Here is a 24,216-nt window from a genome sequence, read left to right as displayed (position 1 = left end):
TTTATTGCCACCCCCTCTCCCTCCCTGTGCCATTCACCTTCTACCTGATAAACGGGTTATACCAGCTGGGCAGGAAGTAGCTGACTTTTGCAGTATTTCTGTCAATTTAAGTCATGCCGGCTGTGAATGTGATGCTCTGTAAGCCTGGGGATGGCAAGTTTGTCATGTCTTCAGGAGTAACCTTCTGCTTGCCATGCCAGTAACTTTCTAGGAGCTTCTTTCCAGGCAAGGAATGAAATACCATTTTCTTAATTTGCTCTTTTCCTGATTTTTTTTTTTTTTTTTTTAAGAGGTAGAAAAACAAACATTTAAAGGAAATCACTGTGTAGATATTTATAGCTTTTTTTTGCTACGTGTATCAGACTTTGTTTTTACAGTGAAGTGGACTGGTGGTAGTCCACTGCATGACCTAGTTGGCAAGCTGCTGTAACAGGGCTTTGGTGCTTCAGTCTTCTGTGAAGCTTTATGTATGTCATTTTGAATGTCTGATTATGTACTGCAGTTTATCTCATCACGTCAAAAGTCAGCACTTTGCTATAATGCAGCAATGGGTAAACTAATCAGCTGCCTTTTTTGGTTTTGACTTGAAGCTATCTGTCCTAATTTACAATTTAATTTGATTTAGGAAACAGCTAGTCCTGAAAATTGTCTCTCTCTGCTCTATTGACTAGGACTTTAATTCTTATGAGACTTCCACAAAGTAAGACTGGGGATGGGGTGGGAAGTCTGTTTTTGTTTCCCAGTGCTTGTAGAAGAAGGTTCAGGAACTGGACTAGGAATAGGCCATTTCAGAAAACAGATTTTCAGTACCACACTAGCCATAACTCTTTACATGTATGGGTTCTGTTTACTAAATTGTGGTTGAGTACGAGGTAGGAATTGCCATTTTACAATTTAGTTGTGGAGCTTGAAGGATTTCCCTAGGTTTTCAATCACTAGTTTTAAGCTGGATTATAGATAACCAAAACCTTCATGTATAGCACTGTGTATGGAGCTTTCAGGGTACAAAGAAGTTTGTACAAGTAACTGTGGCAACTCAAAACAGTCTGTGAGAGTTTTCATCTAACATTTGAGCTCATGTTTTTATTAAGGAAGTTGTTCACCTCCATGAACTTTGCTAGTTTGTATGGCTTTAAAATAGAAGCATTCTCTGTCAAAACAGTTTTTCAAAAAAATATTTGTGGAAGTTGTGACTTGGGGTACTGAATTAGGAAAATATATGTCCTGTGTGAATGAGTAAATTATTAAATGGCCAAAGAGGTTCTTTAGGGTATAATTTCTAAGCCCTTTGCAAAGGGACAGTCCTCCTTATGGTACAAGAGGATGAGATGGTGGAGGCAGCACCACTGTGTTAATAGCAGTGGTCAGTTCTTAACTGCTGCCAAAGGAAGAGCACTGTGCTGTCTCAGGGAATGTTTCAGATGTAATCTCAAGTAACATGCTTCAGTTTTCCATACTGGGCAGGGATATTTGTGGGTGTGGAAAACATAGGCATGGTTGGTGTCAAAATAGGATATGGTGTGATAAGTGTAGTTGTTGTACCCTGTGTGGATCTGAAATGATGTGTGATCACTATAAGCTGTATAATAATTGGGATGAATGTTGGGATCAAATCGAGAGTATGCAAGCATAAAATATAGACGAGCGTGCTTCTTGCTGGGAACAACGGAACCGCTTTTTAGAAACCCCGCCACTTTCAAAACATCCAAGAGGAGAGAAACTCCGCCTTGAGCTGATGCAACCTCTGCTGAGAACAGCCCCCCGAAAGACAAAACCCCGCCACTTTCAAAAGATCCAAGAGGAGAACAGCGGGCCGAGAGGCAGAGGCCTCCAGACTTTCAAAGGACCCAAGAAGGGACGGCCGTGCACCCCAGCAACTCAAATGGTCCCATGGAGGAGGAGCAGGACGACTGTCTGGTAAAGGGGGATTGGTCAAGACGCAGGTACAGGAGTACAAAAGCCACTGCTGTTAGAACTCGGGGTGCGTGTGGCAGAGCTGAGACTCCCCGCGCTGCTTTGCTTATTGCTCCTCACCCTAAATTGACTGAACCCAAATGAAATTGCATGCTTATTATGAAATTGGCCTTCAGTCAATTCTATCGTGGGGGTTTGCCGTATTTGGGATGCTGGTTATCCCAGTGTTGACCCGCTCTCTACAAGCATTCTGGGTACTTTGCTTGTTAGCACTGAGGCAGTGACTCTTGCTGTCACATGTTGCTGCTCATCCTGAATTTTGAACACGGGGCCTATTCCTAAAAGTATAAATTTACTTAGGTAAGCAGTCTGTTTCTGCAAACAATTTACTTCTTTGTTTAAACAATGAAACCACAAGTAGGATTCTGGAATTAAGATTGCCTCAAAGGCAAAGAATGCAATGGTCTTTTTACACGGTTGTGTTTAAACAGGCTTTTTCAGTGTCTTAAAAAAGAATATTTTGACCTATGAACAGCTTCGGAGACTTTGGGATATGTTAAATGGTACACTCTCAAAGGCCAGTTTGCTTCTAGTTTATTCTGCACTGGGACTGGGAGGAAACACATGTACTTCTGTGAGAGGTAGAAGTATCCTTTGGAAGCATACCCCAGAATGGAATTACCTCATCTAGTGGAGGGGTTTGATTTAGCTGTTTTTCTGCCTAGCATTTATGAAATTTTAAATCATTGCATGTTTTATCAGTTCATACCCAGAGTTTCTCTTTTTTTTTTTAATTCATTGCTTTTTGACACAATTCTCCTCTAAACTTTTGTATTCCTTCCTTTTTCGTGTACTAGCTGGTAGTTTGGTTTTGGTTTTTTTTTGGTTGGGTTTTTTTTTGTTTTGTTTTGTTTTTTCTGTTTTTTTTTTTTTTTTTTTTTTTATCTGTATCATTTACAAAGATTTTGCCAAGCTCCGTTCTTCCACTACCTGATAAATACTCAGCAAAGAAATCACTGATTTGCTGTGCACTTGTCCATGGTTACTTTTTTTAACCTTTCAAATCAGTAACTCCATGATAGGCATAAGTGAAGCCTGAGTTCTGGCTTTGAAAACACTTTGGGATGCCCCTAGCTTCAGAGACGAAGCAAACATTGAAAATATATAGAGACAAACAATCTTACAGGTTTTTCAGACTTACTGTGATAGATATACACAATAAAACTGAAGCTTTGTTTTGTCTCTTCATGAATATGATCTAATACGTGTTTTTTGCAACTCATTTATGATAATCAAATACTTTCTTTTAATACATCGTGAACAGACTTGAAAAATAGGCCTTTACTTCTACATAAAGTATATTAGTTAAGAAAAGGAGTTTCTGGAAAATAAAACCACAGAAAATAGAATGCACTCAAGTAGAACAGATTTAATAGTATTAGCAAACTGTGCATTTCCATACTTGGTTTTGATTTTTCTAGTTTGATTTGATGAAAAGAGCTGTTGTCTTTGGAAACAAATGAAGTACAAACAAAGTTACAAAGCACTTTCCAGAAAAGTCCTAGTATTAACCAAGGTAAATTTCAGAGGTCTCTGGCTTTTTTAAGGACTTCCTTTTCTGTGATGTTTTGTTATTCTTGTTTGTGGTTGTGTGGGTTGGTTTGGGTTTTTTTTTTTTAGAGGACAGTTAAGAAAAGAAAATACAAAAATACTTAAATGTTTTAATTACAGTTATCCTTCCAAGGTTGGCATGATCTGTGTTAAAATGTTGTGGTCAACTGAAGCATGTGAATTTTGTTAGAACATCCTCCACCATCAGTAGCAGATAGATTAGCTTTGTTTTCTCCATCAGAGAGTTCTGATACCAGGATTTTAGCATAACAACTGTTTTGTTTTTTTTTTTTTTTTTTTTCAGCCTCCATGGTCTCCAGAGAGGCTTTACCTGGCATGCTCTGTAAATGTTTGGTTTTCTGGCAGAGTCATCTTGCCCTGTCTGACTAGTACTGCTCCCTTTGCTTGCCATTAGCTTGCCAGATACTGGCAGATTTGTCTTGTGTGGCAGTTGTTTGAAAACATACTTTTGGGGGAGATTTTCCATTGCAAGAAGATGGTCTTGATGGCAAGACAGTCTGGTATAATTTCCAAATATAAATATATATGTTTTAACTGTGTATACAATAAACTTCCAGTTTTGGTGAAAAAGAAAAAAATAAAAGAGCAACCATGAAAGCAGAGTTGCTGTTGGTTAAAATAAAAGTTTTGAGCCTCAGGTGTGAGGTTCCTATGTGTTTAAGATACGAGAATTTCTCTCAGATAGGGTGTTATCAAAATGACAGTGAAAGTGCTCAACGCTGACATATTGTAATGGTGACTATGCATTTTTTCATGCTATGATTGTAAGTTAGGCTAAGGATGGCAGTTTGGTTTTCTGTCTGCCTTCTTTACTGTCCATTAGTGAATAATGGGAGACAAAAGGGAAAACAATTTATAGTGAATACAATTGACTTCAGGTTCTGGTGCAGTTGAGTCATGCATTACTGTACTGAGTGGTTTGATTTTTTTCAGTTTTATTGAAAGATGGCTGTTTAGAGCATGTAGAAATTCCACCTGGGTGGCTTACAATAAATAAGGGATATACTTACTCACTTCTCCCTGAAATACATGCATCAGTTTAACTACCAGAATCTTAAATAAGATGCAAGAAGAGCTATGTGACAGTGCATGCAGAGTATTTGGTTAGTAGCATTTACTTTTTTTTTTTTAATTCCCTTTTTCCATTATTAGGTAGTTGATGGAGAGTAAATTTGATGATAGGTAGCTTTCTGCTGTGGTATGAAGCTCCCGATATTTGTGGGGAAATGAAAAAGGATTCCTCTAAGAGAGAAGACAAACAAGGGACGTGGGACTGGCACTGGCCTGATTTTGGTGAAGGGGATTTTTATTTATTTTCTTATCTTTTGATACAGATGGAATTTTGGGTTTCTCTTCCCCCAAAGCAGCAGATATAGGATCACAAAAGTAAATGAATGCCTAAAATGGGAATGAGACACTGCTTTCTGTAAGAACAGGAGCTGGTTTTGACTGTTCAGTAGATACAGATAGGTGGGATCAAGGTGGGGGGGAAAAAAAAAAAAAAATAAGGGCTTCGTTTGGTGTCCCTAGTGAAGAGTTTGGACAAGAAACTTCACAAGTATTTGATGTGCGATCTTCAGGGGCTGCGGGGAGGGAGGAAACCCCAAACCTGGCAGAGCAAAGAAAAGCCCAAATCTAGAAGTTTCTTCATCCACATGAGAACAACGGGGGTTGACGTTGTTTATAAAAGAGGATAGCAACATCTGGATTCTGTGATCCTAGCCATCATCCCTTTATGTTTCCTTGCAGAAGCCCTGAGGTCCAGTCACCTGTGCTAGCAGAACGGTATTAGGGTCGAGCATTAAGAGCACAGTACCAGAATTACTAATTCCCCTTTGCCCCTCCTGCAGGTCGCTACCTAACTTGGGTCAGTAGAATTTCCTCCGAATCCTGTGACAAGATCTGACCAGAATTATTGCTGGCTTGGAGAGGCTAAGCATCTTGCTGTTCTTCTAATGCATATCAATCAATTTAGTATTCAGGCAGATGGTGTCCTTACAAATCCTCTGTAGTCTAACAGGCACTCCCAGTAATGCCTCACAGACACATGTGAATGAAATGGTGCCAGTTCATTTCTTTAGCTGTTGTTTTGAGCAAAAGAAAATTGCTTTGTGGTAGTGCTTGCCATGCTGTGCAGTAGCTTTGTGGTTAGAGTATTTATCCAAGAAGTAGGAGTCTGGGTTCTGTGTTACTGTTATGTTTCAGCACATGCCAAAACTTACATGAAAGGTCAGTATCGGGGGTAGGTGGGTGGGGGTGGTATCCCCCACCCTTTGGCAGGAGCTTTGCTAGCGAGTGGCAAAGTTTCCTGGGGCTGAAAAGATGGATCAGCAGAGAAGGTGACTGGCTCCGTGACAAAGACTTCACCTAGGAGGGAGGCAAATACAAGTCCCATAAGGCATGTCTTTGCATTTCTGGGGAGAAAGGAAAAGGTGAACCCTGTATATATAACTTCTTGCAGTCCATTTAATAATGCTACCAACATGAAGATAAATTACAGTAACTGCAGCTTTCTGATTTGAACTTTACCAGTCTGGAGAAATTCCTATGAAGAAGCTGCCGGTTTCCCCTGTGCAGGCGGGAGGATGGAGGGAGCAATGTTCCACAGACAGTGTGAAAAGGCAGGTGGAGGTTGCACAGAATCCAGCATATATTAACTTGAAGTTTCACTAGTAGTCAACACTCCCTGCTCGGCTCTGTTCCCCTCCAACTTAAGGCCGTTTTTTTTAGTTTTTTTTTTGGAGGGGGGGGGTGGTTTTTTTTGTTTGTTTTGTTTTTTTTGGTAAAATTGGTGGTGGTGGTCTTTTAAATGCAGATGAGCTGATGCTAATTTACCCACTGCTCTGCTACCACTGGCAGGGAAGTGGCATTAAATATGTTTTAAAAGTATGTTTAAATTGGGACTCATGCACCTTCTGCCTTTACCTTATCAACCCTTTATTCAAAATAAGCATAATAATAAAAGTTTTTTAAATAGTTTGGAAATGGCTATTTTGCATCACCTAGAAAAATTTTAAAGAGAGATTTTGGTACTTTCGTATGCATAAACGTTCCACCACAACTCTCTGGATTGCTGATATATGCATTTCTATCCTTTTTCTCCCTGCTCCTTCACACTGTTTGTTTTTTTTGGTTTTTTTTTTTTTTTTTTTTGCAGAGGTTCTTGTGCTTTTTCTTATCTTCTTGTCTTTCCCCCTTGATCTCAAGCATTTGCTCATTAGCACTTACTGAAATGCTTTGTGGGACATTTAGAGCAAAACAAATTAAGACCTTGCAGTTCCAGATAGTTCAGCTCTGCAGCTGGCTCCACTCGTACAGCAGTTCAGTGCACTGTGATATGTAGGCACTATTGGCACTGGCAGACTGTTCATCATCTGTCTGACAGGGGGTCAGCGCTGCGGGCAAAACAGCGCTTGGCTACTTGAATTCAAGAATCTAATATTTCCTGCTCAGTAAGACCTGCGACCAGGTCCGAATAATCCTGACTCTTTAATTTGTGAGATTGTCTGCATTGTGGGGGACACAGTTATTCTCTCGTAACTATTGATTTTCTTAAAGGAAGTCAAGGTAGTTTACACCTGAAGGGTACTTGGGCAAATCTAGGACACCTATTAACTCGAGTCAATCTGGAATCCTTGTGAAAAGCTGAGCTTTTGCTTCCTGGCTGCTGGGAAAAGATTCTGCTTTCAGGTCAGTCTGGAAATGCCCTTGCTTCATACTTCATCTGCTTTGGGCTTTTAGCAATTGCAGAGTGTAATTTACCAGTAATAAAAACCCAATTATGCGCTGAACAACAAGGATTTTTGAGAAGTCTTACGAATTTCTCTTTGTGAGGGGGCTGTGTGTGCCTCACTGGATTTCTTGCCTGCATTTGCCAGGAGAACAAGTGCTTTATCTTCTTCATGCTCACCATCTCAGTCTTTGAACATCCTTTTCTCCTTTACTCTGTCTTCTACCTTAAAACTAACCACTGTGCCCTTTGAGGACACTGTTTTTTTTGTTTTTTTATTTTTTTTTTTCCACAGTGGGAGTATTCATCATTCATCCTAGATCTCAAATGGAAGTACTGAGGTTCAGTTAATGTGATCTAAGGAAACCAGATGCCCCCCCCCCCTCAGGAAACGTTGCCCCTGGGGGTTGAGACCTGCCCTCTGTCTGTTCAGATTGCTTGTGGGACCGGACCTGCCCTGTGGTTTGGTGAGCCAGGCCGGTTAGCTGCTACCCTGGGAGTTGCTGGGGAGGGTCGGCTCATTGGCTTCAGCAAAGGCTTTGTGTGATAGAATTCTGTCACGGATATGAAAATACTGTCTGTTAACTGATACAAATCTCTGTTCCATTATGATCAGATTGTCTCTGAACTTCATTGGACTGAACTATAATGCAGATTCATACTCCATAGTTACATTGCAATAGTTTATTTTAAAAGCTGTATCAGATAGATTGAAGAGAGAAGAGCTTGTGACAATGTGGGGAAATGCAATCAATGCAAATTAACTTATTTAACATTTCTAGTGTAGAGACGTCCAATATCACAGTAGCATTTCATCGTTAAAGAAAAAAAGATGTTGGTAATTTCTAGTTGTTTGGTATCCTCCAGGTTATCGGAGATGGTGATTTGAAGAATCAGGTTTCCAATATGAACAAAGCAAAAGCGTCATCTGAAAAAAGGTGAATTTAAAACCATAGTGACTTCTCAACATCAAGCTATTTGAGATTTGTGAAAAAGCAGACTTTATCTTATTAATAAGATAAATCAAATATGCATTATGAGCCCCTAGTAAGAATGTGTATCCTGATACACCAAGGGAGTCAATATTGATTAGCATAAAGTAGCTTCATATTTAATAAATGACTCTTTAAATTTACAATTTTCAGTTAGTATTAGACATGTTAAAATATAAAATACGCCTTACATTTCATTGTAACAGTTATCGACTAATTTAATATTTTCAAGCAAATATGGGCAAAACATAAAATGATTTATATTGAATGAATTAAAGGATAAGTTTATAATACTGTATAGGAAGCTATGATGTTTGTCCTAAGATGTATACAAACCTTGAACAGTTAGGACAAACAAGAGTGGGGTTACAGAAGGTTTCAAGAATTGAAAAGTTGTGTTTGTTATTTTCATGATAACTTGTTTTAGCAAATATTTGAAAAAGTTATGAGGTTATCTATGGAAGACAAAATATCTCTTAAGTGTCAGGAAAGGATTTCAGTCTTACTCTTTTCCTAAGATATGACAGGTTAAAGCACCTCATTAAATCAGACCAGCTAATCATAAAAAAAAAAAAAAAATATTCTGTAGATGGGAAAATAGGGAATTTTTGCTTCAGCCTTAGTTCTCTGAAATACCGATTATCTTCTACGTGGGTGGATGAATTTGCATGAAGGACATGCTCTACTGTGGATTAATTTTCTATGTTGGGATGGAGTTACAAATTTTAGTTTAAACCACTGCATGTAGAATCATCTTTGCTTTTGCGGACTTTAACAGTGGAACAGCTAGATATCAGGGACTGGTTGCTCCTGTTTGTGTAAGAGATGGATCAAAAGAAATAGTAAAGAAACTATTATGTTTTCTACGTATGGTGTATTAGTTCCTTAGGCGATATGATAAGCAAACTCAAGCTCTCCATCAACAGTGGGTATTATTGGAAATACTACTAATTATAATACATGAAGTATACTATCACACAGAATATTAGATTTCTACAAAGTGTCTACTTAAGTGCTGTTTATTCTTCTTTAGTTCTTGAGTTAAAAGGAGAGCTTCCATCCCTGCAATTCAAAACTGTGGTTCCCAAAGTAATGAATAAATTATGGTGACTTTAGTTCACGGCTATCTCTGTACAATAATCAGAAGTATCAGCTCTCTGAAGATTACGTGATAACTGCAGGTGGTTGAGAAAAAAATTTGGAATTGGTTTGCATTGGAATAAAACAAAACCAGACTCATGAGAAGCCTGCCTACTTCAAAATATTTTTCAAAAAGCTCCCTGTAACATGCTGAAACACAGCAGACCTGTTTGCTGCGAGGGAAGAAGACGCTCCCTGCTATGGCAGCGCGCTGGCTGAGTGCAAACAGCAGCTTCAGGGGAAGTAGGTACAGCTGGTGAACTGAAGGTTTCTGATTACTTCCTTCATTTGACTATTATCTTTTGGGAGGCTTCTTGCAAGGTGAATAGCTGAAAACCATCCTATAAGCTGCCATGACAGCCGTCAGAGTTCTCTTTCTCATTGTGAAGAAACACTTAGGAAGGTGTAATGATGTGTTTTAGCATTTGCATAGCACAGTACTGTACAGGGACTCCTGGAGAGTTGTGAATCTAGCACTTCATCGTAATCAGAGTAATAACGCTTAAACTTTTGGGGAGTTGGTGAGACTGGGAGAAACGTCCCTGCAGCAAGGGAACTTTCTCTGAGAAGATGTTTTCTTGTTGAGGGAGTTCTCTTTTAAACATGAACCCCTGAAGCCCTCTGTTCCTCACTGTCTGGGCAGGTGCTTCCTCTATATCTACTCAAAGCTTTCCTAACCAGAGAAAGAGGAAATCCACAAAGCTGTCTGGGTAGCTAGAGCCACACTGTGCGCTTTGGCAGCAGCTGAGGTGGTGTCAGGCTTGTTCCTGCTTCTTTTTTGCAAGTAAGATGCTGTTGTGAGGGGCATTTGGAGCTGTGGCCTTTGGTCATGGGCTGGAGAAAGGGTTTCCTGCCCATGGAGACATGCAGTGTAGGGGATCAAACAAGCCTGGTAAACTTCACCTGAGGATGCTAAAAAAAGTCTAAATCCACCCCAGTATAATAATTATCGGTTGTCTTCAGAACACATGAGATCTGGGTTAAGTAGTGAAAGACAGAGATGACAAACATAGTGGTTGTGTCTGTGGGAGTCGGGGAGCAGAAACTAAGTAGCTGTAGATCAGCTGTCTTCTTTTCTTTGCACAGAAGGATCCTGGAAGAACTAACCGAATGCGTGAGGCTGCGAACAGCCAAAGGTGGTTTGAGTTGTTCTTGAAAATCCATCTGATTTTTCCTATGTGAGAGAGTAACAGGTCTCACGGTCAGAAAAGTGGCATTAGAATACCACAAACGTGTTTAAAGCTTTACTAAAATAACCACTGCATGTGATTGCCATCAGGGAGCTGAGGCAATTGCTCTCTCCAAGTGCTCTGGAGTAGGGCACTGACTGGGTACCAGAGCAGGGGTGGTTGATCACTGTCAGAAGGAAACAGCGCACGGTTTGTTTCTGGATGTGCTCTTTCCTCCTCTTTTTGGGAACGACTGAAAATACTTTGCGCTTCTACTAATGATCTGAAAGAGAAGAAAGAGTTCTTGTTAAAGCTGCAGACAGCTTGAAACTGGAAAGATCTGCAAAAATATTAGAGGACCAAATGATTTCCAAATACTCCTGTGAAATGCAGAAAAGAATATTTGCTGGGAAGATGTGCAAGGTACTGTGCTTAGAGAGGTATACAACTGCAAGGGATAAAGGACAGTCACGTTCGTAGTGAGGAGAGCCACAAATAGTGAGATTGAACTGCAGGGAGAAAATCTTTGGAATGAAGGGACACAAGGTGTGAGAATGAAGGTGCCTTTGGTTACTGACTCACCATTTTTGCAGGCTGTTAAGGACTGTTTGGGCATATGTCTGTCATGAAGAGCAGCTGTGGTGTTGATCCAACTCCGAAGAGAATAGCTTATATGGCCTTAGGAAGTTTCTTCTAGTGCTTTACAGCCATTTTGATTTTTATAGCTAAAGAGAGCAGAAACTGTTGCCTGCAATGACTACAGAGTGCTCTTGTGAGGAAGTTTTAGAATGAGTGGGGTCAAAAATGTCTCCTTAGTGGGAAGACAAGCCTTGTATGAAAGGCTGGCCACAGTGTTCAGGGCCACCTGTGAGCTTCTGCAGCGTCAGCAGCTTAAGAGGAAATCTAGCTCAGACAGGACGCAGTTTTTATTGTGCCATTCTGACTACGTCCTTGGTTTACCTAGCTGTTGGATTAAAAATACTGAATTCCATGTTGCCCCTCTGTTTTGGAGAGCTGTCTCCCAGATTTGGATCCTGAATGGTTTGTTGGTTAAAACGTATGTATTTGCATTCCAAATATCAGAAGGAGTCACGCTGCAAATTGGGTTCTATTTTGTTCTTAGGTCAAATGGGTTGTCACAGCAATATTACATACGGATCAGTCAGTCAGGCTGGCTGCCCTATTTCTTGTCCTACAGCCTTTCTGATTTACTAGGCAGACATTGAAAGCTCTCACAGTATTATAACCACTATGTATATTAGTGCAGAATATTAATAAATAATTCTTGTTTTAGGAAGAAAACTCAGTCATAGCTAAGAGGAAATCAGGGCTTTAGTTTATATTTCAGCATAGACTCTGAGCTGATGTTATTTTCAATGACAGTTGATTTGGTATGCTGAAGACATGAAGTTTATTTGACTGTATATCTGTTGGAAGACTTCTTGCAAGATGAATAACCTAAAACCATTCTAAAGATACCTCTTTAACCACTGCAATGAGCACTCATCGCTCTTGATAGAAACTCTGGCCCCAGGAGGAGATGATACTTCTAAATCTTAGGATTTAAATTGTTATATCACCCAGTAGTGAGAATGACTTACCATTCCTGAACCTTTTAAAGCTTTTAGTAAGTATGGAGAAACTATGTTAGATGCTAACGTTGTACATGTTATATTACTTCCATGTGCTGGCATTGCTTGGATTTTGCAGGTCACAGCAGTCAAAAATCATGTTTGCTCTGAAATTTTAGTGCCTGTGAATGAGTTTGTCTTTATGAAAACTTGTATTGTCTTGTTTGTTTGTTTGTTCCTAAGGACTATCTTTGCTTTCTTGGGTTGTTTCCAGCTTTCAAACTACATTTATTTCTGTGTGAGACCAATGAAATACCACAGTGGAACTTTTAGATATGTACACACCCGCACACTGAAGCAGCAGTTCTCTTACACGTTGGTTTAGATGTGGGTTGGCTGGGCTCTTTACTTGTTTTGGTTGTGAGCTGCTGAAGGCAACATCTTTTGGAAGCTTGTCAGCTTGTATACCAGACGAACAGAGGTTATAGATTTCATGAAAATCTTGGGTTTATTTTGGAGTGTTTCAAGTTCAGAGGATGAATGGGAGCATAGAATTAAACAAAACGAATCTTATGCAAATAATAACGGCTTTATACTATCCAACCTGGTTTTGGATGATGAGAAAGGATTGGGGGGATTATGCTTTACTTGAACAAGTAATATTTTATCAACCAAGACAGATTTATTTTAGATCCAAAGATCCTTTAAAATCAAAGTCCAGCAAATAACCGAGAAGGTGATATACTTACTTCACCGTATAAAATTATTTTGACTTATGCTCTATAAATAGTATAACCATTTCTTATTACTGATGTTAACAGCTTGTAAGTATCATCTGTAATCTGAAATTGATTTTTGGTCACGCTTCTCATTTAGATGTCAGTGTGGAAAAGTGGAAGTGGTAGAAGCAGTTTCCCCAGCAGCTGTTGTATCGATGTGCTTTCATGGCAGTACAGACTTTGCTGTCAGCTACCTTTTTTTTCCTTGATTTTAACATACTTGCCCAAATCTAAGCTAATTATTTTAGTAGAGATAACTGTAAGTGTGAAACCTTTTCATATATGTAAAATACAAATCAAGGCGTAATAATTCCTCATTGTTATAAACAAACCTGACATATTTATAAAGCTAATGTTACAGACTTTAGTTTTATTGCAGATAGTCAGAACAGTATGTGTATGAAATGAATTATTGTCGGTTATTGTGGGACGCTAATGTTACAAAAGTGCAAAGTCAAGGTAGTTAATCCTTGGAAGTTATAATTTCCTGTAATTAATTATATGACTCTACTTCAAATGTTAAAAAATTGTCTAAAAATTACTTTCATGTGGAAATGTGAATCTCAGCACTATTCTGAATAATTGTTGTGTTCTAAAACTGGAGAGCAATAAAACAATTTCTAGACTGATTCTATTTTGAATACTATAAATATTTACTTTTTTTTTTTAGCCTCTGTAATCTACCTACCTATACGAGTCCCTGGTTTAAATTTGTTTCTTATATTAAATACATTTTCAAGGCAATTTTATGATGTCAGGCTAAAATACCTTGATGTTAAAAATGAATTCAAACTCTGATGATAGCTTTGAACACCTTCGAAAATTTTTTCTTCAGAATGGTGTTCTTTTTCTTCAAATGGTGGGTGCTGCTTTGCTCACCTCACGAATTACATATTCTTTCACTTTAGAAACACAAGCCCGGAAGGCAAACAGTCTTTGGGACTGTTTGTAGGCAGTTTTTTCTTGAATGGCAGGTTTGATCCAGTATCCTGGCCCTTAAGATAAACTGTATTAAATATAAATTACTCTAACTGACATAAACAACATTTGTACCTACATCTGGATTTTTTTGCTGCAACTAATTTCTCTGTTCACAGTTGGTCTTGGAGATGCTGTTATACATAGTTAGTCTGCTGCAATGCAGGCTTTGTAAAATCTGTAAATTTGCCAGAATTAAAGAGAATTAAGACTGTTCTCCAGTTGAGATAAAGTATGAAGGTGAATTAGCAACTCCCCTTATTCTAACGTGGGATTTCTGTCGTTAGTGTTTTTTTCCTCTGATCGAGGTGGAAAAATGAATGTAAAAATTCTTTGTTGTAGTGTTTCTACCAGTTCTCAGACTATGTCTCTGCTGTCACAGCTGGAGAAGATCAATTTGGATTCTGTATTAGGAGAAGCAGACAATGCCAGATATGTTACCTCAGAGATCCTTCATCTAGTTCAGAGTCAAGGTAAATATCTCAGTTTTATGGTTTTAGTAGTTTTTGTTTTGATGAGCCTTCCTTCTCGTATTTCTTCTGAGGTAGACTTTAATTGTTGTTTCTGTTCGGTGGACTTGATTAGCCATCTGCTTTTGTCACTGATTGTTTAAAGCACCTGTTTAAGGCCATGTTTAAAGTTGTCTGATATAGTATTGGTTACACTGAGTGCATTTTGTATTGTCAAACAGCTATAATTTAAGTGATAATTCACAGTATACATGTGTATATATATACGAGAAGTAGAAGTATCTGGAAGAGAGCTTTCTTACAGATTTTACCTTTACAGTGTTTTTTTCTAGGACAAATTGTTGAACAAGTGAAAGCAAAAATGAGATTTAAAGTCACTTAAGTCTTTGATTTATTTTAGTTAGTATTATCTACATATATGCAGTTTTTAATAGATTTTATTATTTACAGTGTAGTGTAGATTTTCTGATCAATCTGTATGTGATCACAGGGCATTTTGCCCACAAGCTAGTATATTAAAAGAAAAATGGTCTTTTTCTGACTGGCAGAAAAAAACAAGGAGGAGATGACTTCTAAGGGCTCCACTGGAATAGAAGTTATCCTGTCAGCCCTAGAGGTAAAACCTTCCGATCTGTGTGGTTATGGGTACGTAGCAAGTTTTCATTTTATCACCGGGCTTTGTATTACTACAAATACGTTGTTATCCTGTCTAGTCTCCAACACTTGTGTAGGACTGTGATGATTAGATATGGTCTAGTTAAGAATTTCTCTCCCTTATTTTTAAATATTGTAAGAAATTAGTTGTCAATTATCAGTTCTAATTAATATGCCATATTGCAAACTAAATTTTAATTGTTTTTTTTTGGTTAATTCAGGCTGCATAGTAGATGATTAGCTGGGTGGTTACATCTTAAATTCTGTTTGATTTAGTGGTGGCAGTTTCTCTGAGCTTGTAAGTATTTAAACCACTGTATTAGACTTCTACATTAAGTAAAGAAATCCCTCTATTTTACATTGCAGAATACAAAAGATCCTCAAAGTATTCGAAATATATTGAATATCCTCATTGAGATTGTGTCAGTTGGTAAGTTTTCATTAAGGAGCAGTTTTCAATTTGTGATTATATTCCTGTATTCTTCTGCAGAAGTTGTGTTTTTCCTTTGGGAGGCAGGTTTGTGTTTGTTTAGTAATTTTTTTGGGTGGTTTCAGATGTTTGCTAACAGTGATTTGTATGCAGAATAAAAAGAACACAAAGACTGAAGCCACCTTTCAAATAATCATACACAAATAATTTACGTTGCTGTAAGTATAAGGCCAGCAGGTTCTTGCCTAGTGCAGTCACATATGAGGAAAATATTTCTGTTCTAAAGACTTCCCTTATGATAACTGTAGCTTAGGTTCTTAATTGTTCTTTGGCTTCGGAGATATCAGTTGAGTTTTAATTCCTAGGTGGCGGTCAGAGGGCAGGCGTCTTAGTCACTAAAGGAGGGACACAGATCTTATTGCAGTTGCTTTTGACTGCCAGCAAAGACTCTCCACCAACTGGAGAATTAATGGTGCTTCTTCATACTCTTCTTGCAAAAATTGGTCCAAAAGGTGATAATGATATACGTACATAATATGGCTTAATACTTTGTAGTTTTATGATTGTAACTTCAAAAAAATTTTCTTTCTATTATTGTGTAAGCATGCATGTATTCAGAATTGGTAAAGGAGAACACAAAGATGAGTAAAATAGAGGGGAGGAAAGAATGATGAAAAATAGGTAAGCAGAGTTGACAGCAGAAGAAATTCACAGTTTGTTTAACTTTTTTTTTGATAACTTCAAAATTAGTGTGAATAATCTTGTATTTCTTTGACGTCAGACAAAAAGATTGGCATGAAAGCAAGAATTAATGGTGCCCTAAACATATCATTGAATTTAGTGAAGCAGAATTTGCAAAACCACAGGCTAATATTGCCATGTCTTCAAGTATTAAGAGTTTACTCAACCAACTGTAAGTACTGCTGATAGTTCTTTTTTTTCCCATGTGATACAAAAGTTTTTACCTAGATACAGTTGAAACATCCGATCTACATGCTTGTTCAATGTTAGATGTTTAAAATAATTATTTTTATCTGAGAATTCAAATTGCTTGAATTCTAATAAAAGCTGTGAAGCGTGCTTGTACATCTCGTGTGTCTTTGATTTTTATTCAGTTTGTGTGTGTGTGTATATATATATATACAAACACTGCCGGGGGTTTTAACCAGTGCTATTGGATGTGTGAAACTGAGTCATCTAACTTTCATAAATGCTGATCCTTTAAGATTTAAACCAGAAATACTAACATTATGCTTGCGAAAGCACTTCAAATTAAATAATTATTCTTTTTATTATACACGCTCACTTATTTTTCTTTTTACTATTTTATTTCATTGTAGATCACTAATGTAAAACTTGGTTCACACAGGACATATTTTAATTATTTAACCTTTCCCTTCTTCATTGTGTTGAAGTGCCCTACTATTGGGCTAATACTCTTCCACAAGAGCCGAATTCATTGTCTGGGCAGGCAGTAGGAAGTTGAGGAAAGTAGTGTGTTTCTTGCTGTATCTCTGCTGTTGCTTATGTAAGAAACAAGCCCATGTATATATAAAAAAAGTTTTATTGGGGACAAAGTCAGTGGAGCAAAGAATACAGCACTGGGCACAAAGGGGCTCCCTTTTATTGTATAAATGGTTAAATATTTGTGAGAAACAAGCCCACGTATATATAAAAAAAGTTTTATTGGGGACAAAGTCAGTGGAGCAAAGAATACAGCGCTGGGCGCAATGGCGCGCCCTGGAGCCAAAAGGGGCTCCCTTTTATTGTATAAATGGTTACATATTCATCTACTCTAATACATATGCATCACTACTTCTAAGGATAGGGAGGGAATATTACAATTAGTTCCGAGAAATCATTAACATATCCCCCCAACCCAAATTCCTCCCGTCGCGCTTGCGCAGTGCTCCCTGGTGGTCAGTGGGCAGGGGTCTTCAGATGAAGGCTCGTAGTCTTCTTCACTGTGTTCGCTCGTTGACCCTTATTTCTGCGCAAACTCAGTCCTGTGGTCGCGTACACCTTGTCCTTCAAGTCTGGGCTAATTTGTAGCTCTTTTGTCTTTATGGCTCAGTGGCTCCAGTTCCTCTCTTATCTCAAGAACAGGAGATAACAGAGAGGGCCCATCATGTTCTTTGCCATTCCATTGCAAAGGAGTTACCATCCTTTGATATGGACCATCTGGTGAGCATTCCAAAGGAAAAAGGGGCGGCTGTTGGGTTGTTGTTTCCTCTGATCAATTCCCCCTCCCTTCTCTTTTCCCACTAGTAAATTATTTCACTTTTCTTAAAATTTGTATCATTGTACTAATAATAGCTTCAGCCTAATTCAATAAAAGTAATTGTTTAATTACTTTTAGCGAAAGCAAAATTCTTCTATTATTTATCACAATCCACCCTTTTTTTTTTTTTTTTTTAATACCATATTTTGCTTGAGCTTACTAACACTTAGTCTCATTCTTTTCTTAATATCATAACTTTGTGGGCACCAGCCACTGCTGCCATCTCAGGGTTTACCGGCATTGCTGTTATTGGCATCCCCTCAATAACATGAGATATTAGCTGTATAAAGCAAGGTATTGAACATGGTAAAAATAGTAAGCCCGCGACGGCACAAAGGAAGAAAAATTCAATCTTTTCCACCAGGAAGCTCCTAATAGATCATCCCACCATTTTGAGTCTAACATTGAGGGTGTTTTATGGTCTTGGTTACCCAGAGCACCGTAGGTTAAACAGCTCTTATTCTATCTGCTATATGCAGTTGTCGCCTTAATGTTTTTGCCGTGTGTTATTTATTCCTTGCTTTGTTCAGTTAATCCAACATGTTGTGACCAACATGCAATTTGCTACTATTGTTTCACCTGTTGGCGTTAAGCAAATTCGAGCTGTGTGCCGAACTGCACAGTCAACCGTACTATCAGACACCCTGTAAACAATAATCAACAATTTATTAGCAAATAAGAACCTGAAATAATTAACTGTATAACAATCCAGCAAAGTCCCACATGACACAATCAGAAAGAGAAAAAGTAAGAAACAAAGATATCAGCACTGTCCTTTGGATGTTGTCCTTCGATGTCTTGTTACCCTTACTCACGGGGCGATAGCGATAGAAAGATAGAAAAGAGTCCAAGAACAACAGTCACGCGCCGCGCGGTAACTCCTCTGATCAATAACATTTTCTTCTTTGAACTATAAGTCTGTTTCCATCACCTCATCAAAGGTTTTGAGGGCGTCTTAGTTGTCTTCGTGATCTTGGAGGATTGGGGGGAGGAGGTGATCTTCTCCGACACCAGCCACGAGACATTCCCTCGCATACCGCGATGGCAACGACAGTCACCACCAATATAATGAAAAATCCCAACAGCAGGGCGGCGCACACGGGATCGTCCCCTACTCCCATCTTCCCAAGATTGCAATCCAGTGGGATCAGTAAGATTAGTGGGATAGTCCAGCCCCAGGCTAGCGGCTTGACCGAGGAAGGTCCAAGTGCGCAATGAGCGGAAGTTTCTCTTCCACCCAGAATGCCTGTGCTGCCTAGATCTGGGCGGGCCTGGCAGTTGTTTTTGCCATCCGGGTATAGCCGAACTTTCGAGACCCTCCAACAACACATGCGCTTTGGACTGGGGGCGTGGAAATCCATTTTCCTGCTGCGTATGTGGACCCTGACTCCTGATCCCTACGGACCAGGCAGGTTCGCCACTCGCGCTCTCACTCTTGTACCTCCGATACCGCGAAAACAATGGAGCGTGCTTATGCATGGGCAGCAATTTATTGTGCAGCCTTGATGTTGGTAGCCCTCACTTTGTTTGCCTTTTTACTACATATCTTTTGCCCTTGTGAATGTTCCTCTTTCAAGTGCCCATGTAGTTGTATCTGCTTATGTAAACCACCATCTCCTTTGGCTAACCACGTCGAAAATTCTGTTATAGGTCTTTTCGGCGGTTTTGGTACTGGCTATTTTACTTCTGTCACATCTTTTACTTGGATTCTCTTCTTCCCACTAAAAATATCTCCATCCACCCTTCTGTCTTTGGGAAAGCAAAGCCACTCTGATGTTGGACATAACAGTAAAGCACTTGCTGCACAAATTTGCCACTATTAAAGCAAACCATACCAGGATGATTAGCAGAGGTCCGGTATAACATATACTCCCACCTCTCATGCCTATGGGGTTGCAGCCCACAGCTGAGATAAAAGTCTTCCTGGTGGGGAGCACAGAGGTTAACCCGGTCTTGCCCTCTACTGTTTAATGAATCCGTGTGTTAAGAGTTAGCCAATTCAAGTGCAGCTACTTTATAGCCACTTCCTTTGTTTCTAAGCAAAGCAAATTTTTTTGGCACTTTCTGATAGTGTCCTCCCATCAACTCTCAGGGACATCACAAATTCTGGGGACTAACTTCTTTTTCCCGTAAATCAAGGTTACAGTTCATGCCCCTTCCCTATACAGTTTTAAGACAATTTTCTCCATCTACAAGAAATACCACCTCCGGTGACACATTTCACATTCACACAAAACCCACGCTTCATGACATCCATACATACACTCGAGACAAGGTATTACCCTATTAGGTTGATTTTCTAGCAATGCCTGATCGAATCCAAAATGCTCATAATCTGTTACCAAAAGCCACTCTGTCATATGTCTGCCAGTTAAATTTTCACAATGTTACCTCTGAACCCAGTCAAAAATCCAGTCAAACCACTGGTTAAGAGTCATTCAATCCCTCCTGATGAATTTACTTAGTCCTTTGAGGGTGACTTGTAGTTGGTCAGTTGATGGTACCACAGTCCACTCCTGAGGCTTTTCCACTGGTCCTTTTCCTCAGGAGGCAGGAGTCCACCCCTTTTCTTTTGTTCGGATCGCTGTCTCGGTGGTCAGCAGCACCTGAAATGGAACTTCCCACTTGGGAGTTAATGATTAATCTTTCCACACTTTTAGCAATACCCAATCACTGGTTTTACATTGTGGATATTAAAATCCAATGGTGGTATTTGAGGCAGAAGCCCTTTCTTTTTTTTTCTTTTTTTTTTTTTTTTTTTTTGTTTCATTAAAGTGTTAGCAATTCTTATTACATACTTTCTTACATACTGATCTCCTACTTCAGGGGTGACAGTATCCCTGTTATTACTCATAGATGGTAATCCAAACATCATTTCATAGGGAGAAATTCCCAGGTCTGTTTGTGGCTCAGTATTGATCCTTAATAAGGCCAACGGCAGACATTTAATCCAAGACATCTGAGTCTCAATCATTAACTTAGTCACGGTTTGTTTTAAAGTTTGATTCATTCTTTTCTCCTCTTCCAGAACTCTGAGGATGCCATAGGGTGTGCCACGCCCATTCAATCCCTAAGGCTTCAGATAGTTGTTGCATAATTTTTAAAATGAAATGTGTTCCTCTGCCCAAGTCTATCCATATCTGGGATAATGTTTTCCAATAACACCTTGGATACCATGCTTGCCATTGCCCTTGGTGTGGGGGATTGCTTCCACCCAATGAGTTAAGTGAGCCACTAATACCAACAAATACTTCCACCCTTGTATTTGAGGTAGCTCTGTTAAGTCTACCTGGAGGCTTTGTATGGCTAGCTCCTGTTCCCCAGCCACCTTTTTCTCATTATCTTTTGTTCACTTTTTAACAATTCAGACACTGATCAACTAGTTGTTTAGCCACCGTGTATATTCCTATACACCCATATTGTCTAAGAAAATGATCACAAAGTGATTGCGTTCCCCAATGTATTTTCTGATGTATTAATGACAGAATTTCTCATGATCATGTTTTATTTAACATCTACCTTCCATCTGCTAAAGTCCATTTTCCTTCTGGATCTTCCCCCGCCCCCCCCCCCCCACCCCCCCCCAACCCCCCTTATTTTAAGTACATCCTTTTCTTGTTCTGTGAAATTCGGGGCTAAATTCTCATAATCCCCCGGTGTTACTACCAATAAAACTACTGATGATGATTCTGTAGCTGCTCTTCTGGCTACTTAATCTGCTAAATTATTGCCCCTTATTTCCATCGATGCTCCCCTCTGATGTCCTTTCACATGCACAACTGCAATTTCTGTAGGGAGCTTCAGGGCTTCTAAAACTTCTCTGATCAGCCGCTCGTGTACTAGCTCCTTCCCTTTTGTATTTATAAGCCCTCTTCCTTCCCATGTTTTTCCAAATGTGTGGACCACTCCAAATGCATACTTTGAGTCTGTGTACACTGTCCCTTCCTTATCTCTCAAATATACCAACGCCTGTTTTAGGGCATAGAGTTTACAGGCTTGTGGTGACCACCCAGCAGGTAATTTCCCTTTTCAAACACTTCCATCTTCTGCCCCTCGATAATTGCATAACCCAATATTCTTTTTCCTTCTAGGCATCGAGAGGACCCATCAATAAATAGTTTTTCTCTATAGGGCAAAGGTTCACCTAACAGATCTTCTCTTATTTTCGTTTGATAATTTATAAAATCCAAACAGTTATGCTCTGGTTCCTGTATATCCTCCCCGATTCTCCTCCCATAATTCTAGTAATTTAACCACTAGTTTTCCTTCATCCAGCACCACACCTATTCCTAATTGCACTTGTAAATCTCTACCTAGCAAATTACATCCTACCCCTGACATTAACAACAGATCATTAACAGCATATTGATCCTCCCCTTGTATTAACACATTCTTTATAACTGGGACTGAAAACCCCTTCACCTTTAGCCCCTACAGCCCAAGTTGTATCTTTTACATAATCTTCCTCCTGGGGTCTTAATTTCAAATTTATCAAGGGCTCTTCTGTTGGTATACCCCCCCAGGAGGTAGAGCCCCTGACACCCCTAGTGATTACCACCCTCATCCTGTTGTGTTACTTCAAACACCAACAGGTCCCGTATTTTCTGGGGGCATTCTTGTTTACAATGCCCCCCCCCCTTCCCACAATAAAAACATCCCCTTGTGATTTCCCTAGCCAGTGGTACCTCTTGGTTCCACCTTCCCTTTCATTCCCTTGCTTGTTTCAAATTTGTGATTTCCCTTCTGAGATTCCCTGTGTTTATTTCTAACAGCTTCTTGTGCAGTTATCATAATTTTAGCTTTAGTTTTAGCCTTTTCTTCATCCTTTCTAATATCTACTTTCTGTGCTTCTCTCAGGAGTTCATCCAGACTCTTATTATAATGACCTAGAGTCACTCATATCTCTCCTCCGCTCTTGTTCAATCTGATTCCACTGCAGAGGGGTTACAGGGAGTTTCTTTTCCCCGGGTATCCCCTGCTGATTTTCTCTCTCCCATATCCACATTCCAGACGTTCTGATCATTTGTCTTTCTTCAGGAGAAAAAAAGATTCCCATCTCCGACAGCCCCACAGGGTCCTCTAATAACTTCCTAAATTCATTCTTATACGCCCTCACTTCTACGTTAGTGAGCGGCACATCCACAAATCCCATTATTGTTTCTCTTTCCAAAATCCTTCCCTTCCACTTACAATGACTTTCACACTGTCTTCCAATCCTCCTTTATTTCCCAACATACAAATACACAGACCTAATAATTATTGCCTCTCGTCTTCCGAGTATTGCGTGTCCTTATAAGCCCTCTCCTGGACACTTTAAACCCTTCGACTTTCACTTATTAGATGCACAATACCACCTATACACACAACATACACATTTTACTATACCCACGTCTGACGAAAGTTTTTCCCTGTAAAGAAATTACTGGGAACAGAGGTGCAAAGGAAATAGGACAGGATCAGCTGGCTGCTCCCAATCTAGTGCAGCTGGCTGTCCAAGGGGGTTACATACAGTTTTTAACAAATATAAACTATTTCCGCGCTCCAACCACTCATTCCTTTCACACAAATAATCACTGGGTTCTAATCCAAAATAACGGAGAAGGGATTCACTCCTCTGTCTCCGATTTATACAAAGATCAATGCTTTTTACAATATATACAAATACCTAAATACAGTTCATTAATTAGACAAACTCCAAAGTTTTCAAACAGAATTCAAAAGGAGAACAAAAGAAAGAAGAGAACAAAAGAGGAAGAAAAAAGACTACAGTTTCAACAAGCCGGAGGTGGTCGGTGACACTCCCATGAACCCCAACAACAACTCATCCAGTTTGCTGAGGTGGTCTCCAACACTCCCATGAACCCCAGGTCTTATTACCCCTTTTAATTAATTCCGTTCCCTGTGCGCGCTACCTCAATTAATCCAGTTCCTTACTTGAGTTTTAAGTTGTGCACCAGGCGTCCCTGCGCGTCTTACCAACAACTCATATACAATTTTTAAACATACCTTTCCGTAGTCCAGGCTGTCCTTGTCTGCTCCTGTAGTGGACAGCTGGGAGTGGAGATCCTCCGAGAAAAGGCTCGGGGTGCACCTAGGACATCCACCCTTCAGCAGTCCCGGCAGCCGAGCAGAGAAGGTCCCATCTGGGTCGCCAAACTGATTTACGGATGAAAGACTTCACAACTGAGGGTTGTAAAGCAGGTATGTTTATTCGGCGCCGGGCACATGGGGGATCGCTCCGCCACAACAAGCCTGCGCCCCCCCCGCCGCTCTAGTCTTGCTTATATGTTACAAAGTGTTGCATATTCATGAGGTGTCTATACATATTCACAACCTATCCCCGCCTACCCTCCCTTCTTATTATAATTAGGTCTCCTCCTCCTTGCGGCTGCGCAGTGAGTTCCTTTGGTCCTGGGCAGGGGTCGTGAAGTGCTGGGCAGGTGGTCGTGGGAGGAAGTATCTCCTCTTCCTCACTG

General features: G+C 39.6%; 1 long non-coding RNA gene across 1 annotated transcript; it reads left to right on the top strand.

Annotated features, from left to right (window-relative positions):
* The first annotated feature begins 7,217 nt into the window (after positions 1-7,217).
* Positions 7,218-16,490, top strand: LOC116962308. Its single transcript, XR_006166172.1, has 7 exons — positions 7,218-7,236; positions 8,144-8,214; positions 14,248-14,378; positions 14,924-15,020; positions 15,396-15,459; positions 15,825-15,971; positions 16,241-16,490. It is a non-coding gene; the product is annotated as an uncharacterized LOC116962308 (long non-coding RNA).
* The last annotated feature ends 7,726 nt before the right edge of the window (positions 16,491-24,216 follow it).

This window comes from Tyto alba, unplaced genomic scaffold, assembly GCF_018691265.1.
Source record: "Tyto alba isolate M040663 unplaced genomic scaffold, T.alba_DEE_v4.0 Super-Scaffold_36, whole genome shotgun sequence".
NCBI classification, from domain to species: Eukaryota; Metazoa; Chordata; class Aves; order Strigiformes; family Tytonidae; genus Tyto; species Tyto alba.
This window is presented reverse-complemented; position numbering and strand designations above follow the sequence as displayed.